The following is a 12,645-nucleotide window of genomic DNA, read 5'->3' as shown; positions in this document are numbered from 1 at the left end:
CAAGGCACAGGCTCATGGCTACCACCATACTCTAGTAGCCTTCCAGCAGATTCTCTTTTTCCTAAGCTAATTTGAGTTGTGCTTTTATCACTTGCAACCCGAAGAGTTCCGACGGATTGCTGTAGTTATCTTCTGATGTATAACAAACCACCCCCAACTCTGGGGTATAATACAAAAACCATTTTATTATGCTTGTGGGTTCCATGGGTCAGGATAGTATAGGGAGGATAGCTTATCTTTGCTCCACAATGCCTGAGGCCTCATCTGGGATGCGAATAGCAAAGGATGCACATGTGGCTGGAGAACTGAGTCATCCGGAGGCTGCTTCACTCATGTGTCTGGTACCCAGGCTGGGATGACTTGAAGGCTGGACCCAGCTGGGACTGTCAACCAGAATGCCTATACACGTCTTTACATGGCTTGAGTTCCTCACAACATGGCTGCCTCAGGGTAGTTGGACTTTTTACCCGGTGACTTGGGCTCCAAGCAGGACTGATCAGGTAAATAAGGCAGAAACTGCATGGCCTTTTATGACTTAGCCTCAGAAGTCATACAGCCTCACTTCTGCTGTTTTCTACTGGTTAAAGCAGTCACAAGTCACCCAGATTCAAGGACAGGGGACCTAGACCTCACCTTTTGATGTGAAAGACTTTACAGTCATGTTTTCAACAGGCCACACTAATGAGTCAACCAGGATGAGAATGTCATTTTTAAAAACTCATCTTCAGGGACTTCCCTGGTGGCACAGTGGTTAAGAATCCGCCTGCCAATGCAGGGGACATGGGTTCGAGCCCTGCTCCAGAAAGATCCCACATGCCACGGAGCAACTAAGCCCATGCACCACAACTACAGAGCCAGTGCTCTAGGGCCCATTAGCCACAACTACAGAGCCCACGTGCCACAACTACTGAAGCCTGCATGCCTGGATCTCATGCTCTGCAACAAGAGAAGCCACCGCAATGAGAAGCCCACGCACTGCAACGAAGCGTAGACCCCGCTCGCCACAACTAGAGAAAGCCCGTGCACAGCAATGAAGATCCAATGCAGCTAAATTAATTAATTAAATTAAAATTTTTAAAAAAACCTCATCTTCAGACCCTCCTCTGTAAGGAACTTTGGCTCATTCACAAAGTAAAAAAAGTCAAGTACTTACTGAGTCCATGGCATAAAATTCTTTTCCAGATATCTATTCAGACTTTCTTCAGAAGCACTAACAGGACTCTGCACTATTTCTTGACTAAATCTTTGGTTAAAAATGTAAGCAAATGCATAACATAGCAAGGACATCAGAACAAGCGTATTTCCTTTATAGACAGAGACCTCCCACTCCATCAATTATTCTCCGTCATTTGGTGTAAAGCTGTGGATAGAGGTTGCAACAGCTGTGAGGATATGCCGCAGGAAAATGAGAACAGCTCTTCTCATCTTCAAAGGTCTTGGGCAGATCAACTCTCATTCTCATGATCAAGTTTCTAAAGATTTTTGACAACCTGGATATCAGTAATAAAGAGTTGATGGAGAAGCATTTCTTCACTGTATGATACATGCACAACTTCATAACTAAAAAGAAAATGAAACACCGTGGGCCCCTTTAGAAGGCACACATGGATTTAAACTCCTTTTTTTCCCCACTTCTGTCTTGGGCAAGTCACTCTGCTTCTGAGCCTCAGTTTCTCCACTGTACAGTGCAGATCATAACTCTGAGAGAGTTAGTGTGAGGATTATGACAATACATATGAAACAAAGCAGCCAGAACGTTGCATAGTTGCTACTGGGAGATTAAAATGAACTGTGGAATAAACCAGCATCGAATGCTCGCCATCTACCAAACATCCCATTAGAAACTTCAGAGGACACGGTGATGATCAAGGCACGGTTCTTGTCACCAGCGATCATAGCTGATTAAGGGGGTACCGTGTCTGCTATGAAGGAATCAGACAGTCCGAGGCTGAGTTCCAGGTAGGGTGCTTTCTAGATTCCTCTGGCCAGCCAGCATGTGCTCGGTTTACATCTGTTATCGATACAATGGGAATAATAATAACCATCCCCTCCCTACCTCACAGGGTTATTTTAAATATTGCTTAAGATGGTAGGTATTAAAGTGCTTTGCAAATGTTAAAATATTAAAGATTGGTCTTGGCTCACAAGCAATGTGTGGCCCACGGACAGTAGGAACCAGCATCACCTGGGAGTTTGTTAGAAGAGCAGACTCTCAGGCCTCATCCCAGACCTACTTAATTAGAATTTACAGTTAACAAGACCCCCAGGTGACTCCTATGCATGTTAGTGATTGAAAGGCAGTGGTCTGTAAGGGTATACATTTGTTTGGGTTTTTTGGGGGTTTTTTTTTTGCGGTACGCGGGTCTCTCACTGTTGTGGCCTCTCTCATTGCGGAGCACAGGCTCCGGACGCACAGGCTCAGCAGCCATGGCTCACGGGCCCAGCCGCTCCGTGGCATGTGGGATCCTCCCGGACAGGGGCACAAACCCGTGTCCCCTGCATCGGCAGGCGGACTCTCAACCACTGCGCCACCAGGGAAGCCCAGAGTATACATTTTGATGAAATAAAAACAAGGCAGTTTAAGATCCATTGCAAAGCAACCTATGGGCAACGTGCAAAAGGATCTAGTAAAAACTAAAAGCCTAATTTCTAAGGCTATCAGTTAAAAGAAGAAAACAAACAGGGTTAGATATGGAAGAATTCCCAGGGGCATGGGATATTGAACACATGCTTGTCTTATCACCCAAAGTCCAAACTGAAGAGGCTCCATCTGAAAAAAGGAATTGTATAACCTCTCTTCCATGCCTGCATATCTGAGCCTTGGCCAAACAATCATTCTTGCCACGTCAGTGATCAGGACACCTCAGTGCACTGGGCTCACCCATGCGGATGGCAATCAACCAATTGCAGCCCGTGTGTTGGTTCAGGACAGTGTGCGGTACGGGTGTCTAGCTTTCCCAGTACTTCCTTTACTCCCCAGTCACAACCTTATCCATTTTACTCTACTATCTGTCTTCAAGTTTGTCTCCTCCACAGCACTGTAAGCTCCTTGAGGTCAAGGACAACATCTGTCTATTCTCTAATCCCCAGCTCTCCTCACAGTGCCAGAGGAAGCCTTAGCGGGAGGCTAAATGAAAGGAAAGGTCCCCATTCTGGTGGGACCCAGTGTGCACACCCTTCCCTTCTCCTTACACAGTTCCAGTTCTTCCGATCCCCTTCATCTCAAAAAGTTCTAATTCTTTACCTGTGCAAAGGCTTTGGATTCATTTTAAACTCAAATATTTTATGAACATATGACTACTGAGGCTTCTCTATGCTTAATCATATGTTTTTTCAGTGTTCAGTTAAGAAAAAATACACTCTATTTCCACAAGAGTCTAAATATACAGTTTGAGATTACAAAACTGCTGGAAAATTGGAGGAGTGTAAAGGGAAAGGTGATGTTTCTTGGACGAGGCGCTACAAAAGACCTGCTAACACCGCTAATGATTCATGATACTGAGCATCTCTTCATGTGCTTGTCATATGTATATCTTTGGACAAATGTCTACTCGAATCCTTCGGCCATTTTTAAGGTAGGTTATTTGCCTTTATAGTGTTGAGTTGTAAGAGTTCTTCATATATCCTGGATTTGGGGTATGGATTTATATATTATATATGATTTACAAATCTTTTCTTCCATTCTATTGGTTGCCTTGTCACTTGATACTATCCTTTGAAGCACAAAAGTTTTTTAGTATGAATGAAGTCCACTTTACCTTTCTTCTTTTTCTTTTTTGCTTTTGTTTTGGTGTCATACTTAAAAATCCATTGCCTAATCCAAGAACATGAAGACTTAAGCCTATGCTTTTTTCTAAGATTTTTATAGCATACAATTCTTACATTTAGATCTATGATCCCTTTTGAATTAATTTTTTAAATAAATTTATTCATTTATGTTTGGCTGCATTGGGTCTTCATTGCTGTGCGCAGGCTTTCTCTAGTTGCGGCGAGCGGGGCTACTCTTCATTGCAGTGGCTTTTCTTGTTGCAGAGCACAGGCTCTAGGTGCACGGGCTTCAGTAGTTGTGGCATGCGGGTTTAGTTGCTCCGCAGCATGTGGGATCTTCTCAGACCAGGACTCGAACCCTCGTCCCCTGCGTCGGCAGGCGGATTCTTAACAACTGCGCCACCAGGTAAGCCCTGAATTAATTCCTGTACATAGCGTGAGGCAGGGGAAGTGTTCAACTTCATTATTTTCATGTGAATATCTAGTTGTCCCAGCACCATTTGTTGGAAAGACTAATTTTTCTCCTGTTGAATTACCTTGGCATCATTGTCAAAAATCAATTTACCATAAAAGTAAAGGTTTATCTCTGGACTCTCAATTCTATTCCATTGATCTATATGTCTAACCCTGTGCCAATACCTTACTGTCTTGATTACTGTAGCCTTGTACTATTTTAAAACTGGGAAGTGTGCTTTCTCCAATTTTATTTTTTCAAGAAAAGAAAAAAATTGTATTGGCTAGGTGAGATTCCTTGCAATTCTATGTGAAATTTTGGATCACCTTGTCCATTTCTACAAAAAAAAAAAAAAGACGTTGGGATTTTGATAGTTATTGCATTGAATCTGTAGATCATTTTGTGGAGTATTGTCAATATTAAAATTTCCAATTTATGAACAAAAAATGTCTTTCCATTTATTTAGGACTTTAAAAATTTCTTTCAACCATGATTTGTAACTTTGTGCAAGTTTGCACATTTTGTTAAATTTATTCTTAAAATGGAGGTTTCCATTATTGATTTGAGATTTTCCTTTTTTTAATATAGGTGTTTACAGCTATAAATTTCCTTCTGAGCATTGCTTTAGTGCGTTCCATAAGTTTTGGTATGTTGTGTTTTCATTTTCATTTATCTCAGTGTTTTCTAATTTCCCTTAGAGCGTACAGTTTGAGTAGAGGGAGGGTAGACTCCCTCAAAGTGTACAGTTTGATAAGTTTTGACATAGGTATGAACCTCTGAAAACATCACCCTAGTCCTGATAATGACCACATCTGTCATTTACTTCATGTCTCTTCTTCTTACCTTTCCCACTTCTCTAGGTAACCATTGGTTTACTTTCCCTTACAATAGATAACCTTTGCCTCTTTTTGTATTTATATGATTGGAATAATAAACTGTTTATTTTTTTCTGATTTCCTTCATGTTCTGTTATGACTTTGTGATATGGGCAGCTCATCTCTTTTTTTTTTTCTGAGTAATATTCTTATCTTTGGATATGCCACTGTTGATTTACTTATCCGTCTCTTTATGGGTCTTTAGGTTATTTCTAGGTTGTGACTATTGGAAATAAACCTGTTACAAACATTTGTGTCAGTTTAAAAAAAAACGGACACAAATGTCAGTTTGAGTGTGAGTTTCTTCTTCTATCTATTGGTTATTTAGAAGTGTGTTCTTTACTTTCCACATATTTATGAATTTTAAACATCTAGATGCTCCCCAAGTACCTCAAATTTAGCAATCAAAATTAAACTAACTTCTTTTTTGTTTTCCTTTTCTACCTCACCTTCCTCCTCATCCTACATTCCTTAATTTTCTTGTTGCAGATGAGACAAACCCTGGAGTCATTCACCTCTCTCTTATGACTATAGCCAATAAATAAATCATCTACTCCTATTGCTTCTCAATCCCCCCCCACCACCAAATTTTGGCATATATCATGTTCTCTGTTTTCATCTACACCAATGTTATTCTAGACTAGGTTCTTTCATCTTCTCTCTCCTTGACTATTTAACTATCATCTCTTAACCTCTAGTCTTCAACACTTTTCACTCACCCTCCACATTGCCAACAAAATATCCTTACACTCAAATTTAATCATATCAGTTCCCTGCTCAAAACCTCATTACCAGTAGAATAATCTCTACATTACTTTGCATGACATACAGACTTCAAGATATGGCCCCTGCCTCCCTAACCAGCTTCATCTCCCACTAAACCATCACATCTTCCTCTATCCATCCAGAACAGGTATAAATTATTGAACATGTGTTGTATCTGTCACGCTTCCATGACCGTGAATACTGTTACCTTCTTGCCCAGAGATCTCCTCCCTACTTGGCATTCTACCAACTGGCATTTTTCAAGTCTCAGCTCAAATCTGCCTCTTCTGGAGAGCATTCCCTGTTCCCCTAGAACAACTTAGGTGCTTCTCCTATGCTCAAAATATACTGTATCTACATCTCCAGTAAAATAATTATTTTATAGTGTTGTGCTCATTGCGATGTTTGTGTTCCAATTAGAAAACCGTTTCTTGAAGGCAGAGCACGTATTTAATTTAGCTCTGTATTTCCAGTGCTAGGGTACATCTTGGCCCAAACCAGGTGTTCAGTGATTGAATCTCCCACTGTTCAGTACACTGCCACATACTATATAACAGCAATAAATTTCTTTCACCACCAGTGACTCAAGAATGTTACTTACTTAACTACTACATCCCAAGTACTTTACAGGCAAAATTAACAAAAGCAAAGCACAGAGACCTGAAACCTATTCTGGCACTGTCACTGAACAATGTTATACACACCATAAAACCCTCTTTGTCTAATTTTGATTCTATAAATTAGGGGTGAAATCTGCTACCCACTTCCTGTGAGGTTAACTTTATGTGTCAGTTTGGCTGGGCCACGGTGCCAAGATATTTGGTCAACATCTTTTGGATATTTCTGTGTGAGTGTTTCTTGGATGTGATTGATATTTAAATCAGTGGGCTTTGAGTAAAGTAGATTGCCCTCCATAGTGTGGACGGGCCTAGTCCAATCAGTTGAAGGCCTTAATAGAACAACACTGACCTCTCCTGAGCGAGGAATGTTGCCAGCAGACAGCATTTGGACTTGAACTATGACAGTGACTCTTCCCTGGGTCTTCAATCTGCTGGCCTACCATGCAGATTTTGGACTTGTCAGTCTCCATAATTCCTTAAAATAAATTTCTCTCTGTATACATACATACATACATATATATATATATAAAAACAGATATATGTGGATATATGTATAAACAGATGTCTGTTTATCTGGAGAACCCTGACTAATACAAAAGAATCTTTTCTACCAATATGGAATACAGTATGGAGTTTCCTTTAAAAAATTAAAATGGAGCTACCATATGATCCAGCAATCCCACTCCTGGGTGTATATCTGGAAAAGACAAAAACTCTAATTTGAAAAGATACATGCATCCCAATATTCATAGCAGCACTATTTACAATAGCCAAGACATGGAAGTAACATAAGTGTCCATCAACAGATGAATGGATAAAGAAGATGTGATATATATATACAATGGAATATTACTCAACCATAAAAAATAAAATATTGCCATTTTCAGCAACATGGGTGGACCTAGAGAATATCATACTAAGTGAAATAAGTCAGAGAAAGACAAATCATTTATATGTGGAATCTAAAAAATAATACAAATTTAACTTATTTACAAAACAGAAAGACTCACAGACAGAAAACAAACTTATGGTTACCAAAGGGGAAAGGGAAGGGGGAGAGGGATAAATTAGGAGTATGGGATTATACAGATACACGCTACTACATATAAAATAGATAAGCAACAAGGATCTACTCTATAACACAGGGAACTATATTCAATATCTTGTAATAACCTATAATGGGAAAGAATCTGAAAAAAATGCATGTATATGTAACTGAATCACTTTGTTATACACCTGAAACTAACACAATATTGTAAATGAACTATATTTCAATTAAAAAAAAAGAATCTTTTCCATTGACATATGCATTAGCTCTATCATGCTTCTGAGAGGTCATAGGTTATTTTAAGGGAAGAATTCAGAAAATGGGCCCATTGGTTCCTCTCTGTAAGCAGAGCAATTTATTATATTTTTCCTGGCAAGATGGTGGTTATGGGATATCTGGTGGTGAATGATGATGATGATGATAGCAGCTCAAATTTATTGAGTGCTTACTCTTTGACAGGCATTGTGCTGAGTGTTATCCATCTGTGTAATAGATATTTTTGACAGTGTCACTTCACAGTGACAATTTTCCAAAAATTACCCTCAGCTGGAAAGAGCTGGGTCATCCCAGGTCACATTCCCTTGGGAGAGGGGGATAACCTTCTTCCGATAACAGGTCAATTCAGGAAACCCCAGCTCCCTTCCTATATTTCAAGACAATTCTGAAGGGCCAACCCAGCTTCAAGCTGTCCTATAAGATTGGCTGAAGCCTTTAAGACAATATTGCAGGGCTTCTCTGCTGGTGCAGTGGTTAAGAATCCGCCTGCCAATGCAGGGGACACGGGTTCGAGCCCTGGTCAGGGAAGATCCCACATGCCGCGGAGCAACTAAGCTTGTCCGCCACAACTACTGAGCCCGCATGCCACAACTACTGAAGTCTGCGTGCCTAGAGCCCGTGCTCTGGAACAAGAGAAGCCACCACAATGAGAAGCCCGTACACCGCATCAAAGAGTAGCCCCCGCTCGCCGCAACTAGAGAAAGCCTGCGCGCAACAACGAAGACCCAACGTGGCCAAAAATAAATAAATAAAATAAACTTTTTTAAAAAGACTATATTGCAGCTCAGCTTTTCCCTTTTCCCAATCCTGCACGTGTCCCTCCTCTCCACAGGTGTTAATCCCTAAATTATTCCCTAATAAACTTCCTGCAGCTAATCTCCATCTCAGAATCTCCTTCTCAAAGAACCTAACCTGCAACAATTCTGCTGTGGGGATTAAATGAAAGAGTCCATATAAAGTGCTTTGCCGGAGGCCTGACAGAGAACAAGTAGTCAAATAATGAGATTATTATTAACCACCAAAAAAAATAGGTACTATTGTTACCCCCACTTTACAGATGAAGATATCAAACTTCAGAGAGGTTAAATAACTCACCCAAGATTACTCCATATTAAAATTAAAGATGGGGCTTCCCTGGTGGCGCAGTGGTTGAGAGTCTGCCTGCCGATGCAGCGGACACAGTTCGTGCCCCGGTCCGGGAGGATCCCACATGCCGCGGAGCAGCTGGGCCCGTGAGCCATGGCCGCTGAGCCTGCACGTCCGGAGCCTGTGCTCTGCAACGGGAGAGGCCACAACGGTGAGAGGCCCGCGTACCGCAAAAAAAAAAAAAAAAAAAAAAGAAAAATTAAAGATGGATTCGAACCCAGGTATGACTGACTACAAAACTGTGCTCATCCAAGCTTTATTATTTTTCCCGTTTTCCACACAAGTCAACAGAGTCTCAGAGGGACTTCCCTGGTGGTCCAGTGGTTAAGAATCCACCTTCCAATGCAGGGACGCAGGTTCGACCCCTGGTCGGGGAACTAAGATCCACATACCGCAGGGCAACTAAGCCTGCGTGCCCTAGAGCCCGTGTGCCACAACTACTGAGCCTGTGCGCTCTAGAGCCCATGCACCACAAGTAGAGAGAAGCCCACATGCCGCAGTGAAAGATCTCGCATGCCCCAACGAAGATCCCACATGCCGCAACTAAGACCTGATGCAGCTAAACAAATAAATAAATAAATATTTTTGAAAAAATAGAGTCTCAGAGTGATTAATCCAGTGAGAGGTCAGTCACACAGCTGGTAGAGGGTAGAGCGCAGCTCTGCCTGCCTCGGAGATAAGTCTGGCCCGTGAGCGACTAAGTCCCATTTCTCTTAACAAATCCTTACATAGTGTCCTTTTAGGATGCTTGGTCCTTCATTCTAATTTATGTTCATCAAACTGAGTTGTTTTCAGTAGTTACAAATTTTTACGACTTTTTTTCTGGTTATTACGGACAATGTGCTTTTCCTACAGTGCCTTGGTAGTTAAACCCACATGTTACTATCTGTCTGGCCTCTTAATAGAATGTACTTATTTGCACAATCAGTTCCCTGTATGGTTGTTTATTTCTTGGCCCAGCTGTAGATTAATTATAATGCCCGTGTTTATGTTCTTATGGGTGCTGTTCTAAAATAATTTTTAAGTCAGTTATTAAAAATGCTAGATGACATAAAAACAGTTGTTCTTTTTATTTTTCATGAAAAAAATCTCCTCGTTTAAAACTCCCAAGTTCTAATCCAAGGACAGAAATTAATTTTGTGGTGTGAAGTTGGGGATAATTTATGGAATCTAGCAAAGATAAATAAAACATTATTATTTTTCCTAAAAAAAAAAGAAACCTCTGCTCATCCTTATTAGGCTATCCTATTTTCTTTTAAGTAATCTTTCTAGAGATTTTATCCAAATGCAATTATCTGGAGGAAGGCACATGGCAGATGGAGATTGGGTTTGTTCAAGCAAAGTGCAAGACCAGGCTGGATTGGTAGTGAACTACAAGTAAGTGGCAGCTCTGTCCAAGATGGGAAACAGCCAATGGGAAACAACCAGAAGGGGACAAAAAATAATCAGGAAAAAAAACCAGAAACAGGAAAGTTCTGCGAGAAAACCCAGGGCTGTTCTAGAAGGAAGATTTCATAGCACCAGAGGCAAATATGAGGGCGCAGATAAAAATGTTCAAGAAATACTCCCTGCAGAGGACTTGGAACACAACTTTACGGAAGCGCCTGGAAAAGTCAAATAGCCCTGACACCCACTGTAAAGACAAAACAAATAAACAATAACAACAAAAGATCCTGAATCAGGAATCAAATTGCATTCCCCTCATAGTATTTACTGGGCACCTCCCTACATGATCCGTATGTTCGAGGAGCTCACAATCTGTCCTACTGGGAATGGAGGTGGGAGTGGAAAGGACGCAGCACACATACTAAACAACTAACTGTTATAAAAAGCAGCTGAGTGTCCGGTTACTAGAAAAACTGAGCTGCCACATAAGGTGTGGTTAATTCTGCCCGGGAATAACCTGGAAGGCTTCACAGAGGAGGTGACATTTGAACAGGGCCTTGAAGGGTAACGGAGCTCTCTGTAGTCACGGAGAATTTTGAGAGACTAGACTATTTTCTAAGGGGAAGAAAAGACACATGCTTTTACTTGCTTTCCTCCAAGGTGTGGAGAGCACTCCTTGAGGAATAATCACTGTGTTGTCCTGTAATAAATCAGGGGCACTTGGTGTTTTCCATATTTCAACAACTGGGGGAATTACTGTAAACCGAAGCACTTTACCCTTTGAAAAGCTTGTCATGGTGCAAAAGAAATGGTCTTTTGAATTCACATGTCATAAAATCCTGCAGGAGCAGCATGTGTGTGGGGAAGGCAGCTTAGGTTCAGTGGAGCTACGTGGAGGAAAAAGATGTTTTGCTGTGTTCAGAGAGATTGTTGACCATTCCTGAGAGATTGCTGAGAGATGGCGCCGTCACTCCTGAGCTGTGTTCCCCCTAAGATGTAAAGGAGAGCCCCATCTGTAAGCCCTGGTAGCATTTGTGTCTAGACCACAGGAATTCTCTCCTCAGGCTCTGACACCTTGCCATTTGAAACCAAACCGAGAAGGTGGCTTCACGCTGACAGCAGAGTTACCAAACAGATGCTTTTAGCCAGAAGATCCAACTGCATTGCTTCAGCAGGAAGAGTTTTCTAGTTCCCAGTACTGCCTAACAGATGGCAGGTTTGCACTTGGGAAACATTTGCCACCAGGATGAAGTAACGTCTTTTAGCAGTTACGGTCTCGTTATTTTTTTATTATTATTATTATTATCTTTTGCGGTACGCAGCCCTCTCACTGCTGTGGCCTCTCCCGTTGCGGAGCACAGGCTCCGGACGCGCAGGCTCAGTGGCCATGGCTCACGGGCCCAGCCGCTCTGCGGCATGTGGGATCTTCCCGGACCAGGGCACGAACCCGTGTCCCCTGCATCGGCAGGCGGACTCTCAACCACTGCGCCACCAGGGAAGCCCACGGTCTCGTTGTTTTTAATGACCATTGGTGTGATGCACTGTTGTACCTTAGAAAGACCTGGTAACTCACGGAGGGGATTGTGTCTGGTCCTAATCCTTGGGAAGCAAAGTTTTAAAGAATTCAAAAGAGGTGGAAATGATGCTTTCTGCCCATCTCCATTAATAACTAGCTGTGCTTTCGTGGCTTTGACAAGTCCTTCAGTTACTCAAACAAGCTCTGGTGTGGAGAGTGGACACCGCTGGCCCCTCCTGCTTTCGTTCAGGAGCGGCGGATGACAGCTCACAGGTGCAGTGAGCTCCTCCCTTGCTGTTCAGACCAGGACACTTGGACACCCAGGGATGAGGGCATTTGGGGCCCTTTCCACCTGGAACTCTGGGGAACTGGCTGAACAGCCAGACAGCTTCACCTGTTACTCTGAGGCTTATTCGTCAGACACCTTAAACCCCGGATACGACCCTCCAGTAACAGAAATCTGCCTCCCCTCTTTGAATCTTTCTCTGGCACGCCATGGTTCTGCCCCTTAGAATCATCTGGAGAGCTTTTAAAAAATAACCAGTGTCAAGGTCCCCCACTCCAGAGATTCAGATTAATTGGTCTGGGCTGGGGTCTAGGAAATCCTCTGTTTTTTAAAATCTCCTCGGATGAATCCCACGGGCAGTTAATGTTGAAAAGCATTGCCCTGGAATCTCATACTTCTGCATAAAGCATAAGTTTTTTTATCCAGTTTTATGCCAGAAAAAAAGTTTACGTCAGTTGATAACACCAGCAACAAAAAATATTATTAATAATAATTGCTTAAAGTG

General features: G+C 42.0%; 1 protein-coding gene across 2 annotated transcripts in view; it reads right to left on the bottom strand.

Moving 5' to 3' along the window:
- The window catches only part of ME3 (malic enzyme 3), a 438,110-nt gene that overhangs the window by 379,357 nt on the left and 46,108 nt on the right, over positions 1-12,645 (bottom strand). For both annotated transcript variants that reach the window (XM_073808332.1, XM_073808333.1), the window contains exon 2: positions 8,902-9,080. The gene's annotated coding sequence lies outside the window, so the exon portion shown is untranslated. The remainder of the gene's footprint in view (positions 1-8,901; positions 9,081-12,645) is intronic.

Source organism: Tursiops truncatus, chromosome 8, assembly GCF_011762595.2.
Source record: "Tursiops truncatus isolate mTurTru1 chromosome 8, mTurTru1.mat.Y, whole genome shotgun sequence".
Classification (NCBI taxonomy): Eukaryota; Metazoa; Chordata; class Mammalia; order Artiodactyla; family Delphinidae; genus Tursiops; species Tursiops truncatus.
The sequence above is the reverse complement of the archived record's forward strand: the minus strand, read 5'-3'. Positions and strand labels throughout refer to the sequence as shown.